Source organism: Penaeus monodon, chromosome 22 (genome assembly GCF_015228065.2).
Source record: "Penaeus monodon isolate SGIC_2016 chromosome 22, NSTDA_Pmon_1, whole genome shotgun sequence".
Lineage (NCBI taxonomy): Eukaryota > Metazoa > Arthropoda > Malacostraca > Decapoda > Penaeidae > Penaeus > Penaeus monodon.
The window spans coordinates 40427485-40428119 of record NC_051407.1 but is presented as its reverse complement, the minus strand read 5'-3'; positions in this window follow the sequence as shown (position 1 = coordinate 40428119).

The window sequence follows — 635 nt, the reverse complement described above, 5'->3', positions numbered from 1 at the left end:
GAGACCTATCCTCTAAATCTTGCACTGTCAGGGCTATTGTTTTACTTTTAGGACCTTCGGGACACTTCTTAGGGCCTTGAAGTGTCCGTCCCTCAGTACCGCATCGCTTCACGACCTTACACGTTTCGAGCCCCAAGAGAACTCTCGCAGGACTTCGTAAAGCCCTTCCCTGTGCACCGTCCCCTGGGCCTTGCATTACCAGTGCCTCGATAATGCCTCAGGATCTCTCAGTGCCACCCTCGGTACGGCTCCTAAGACCTCGGCCCTTCTATAAGCCCAGGGGTCAGAGTCTGTCAATATTTTCCCAAAAGTGTAATACGGATTCCAAGAGCAGCACATTATTGCCGATTTCTATTCGGTCGGGTCGAGCGAAGTCTCCATAATGGGTAGCTGGGGAGGAGGGTTTTCGTGGGGGGGGGGGGGAGGACGAGAACTACATCGGGTTGGGGAGGAGGGGGGTTGATTGGGGATAGGGGGGAAAGGTCATGAGGGACCAGGGACCTTTTGGGGAGAACGCCAGTATAAACTTTTATGTTGAAGACTGTATTGAAAACACATAATCACCCTTTAACCTTATAGTCACTGGATGGTCGAGCATCTACCAAGGCTCTCTGTAAAAGGGGTGTTTTTTACTC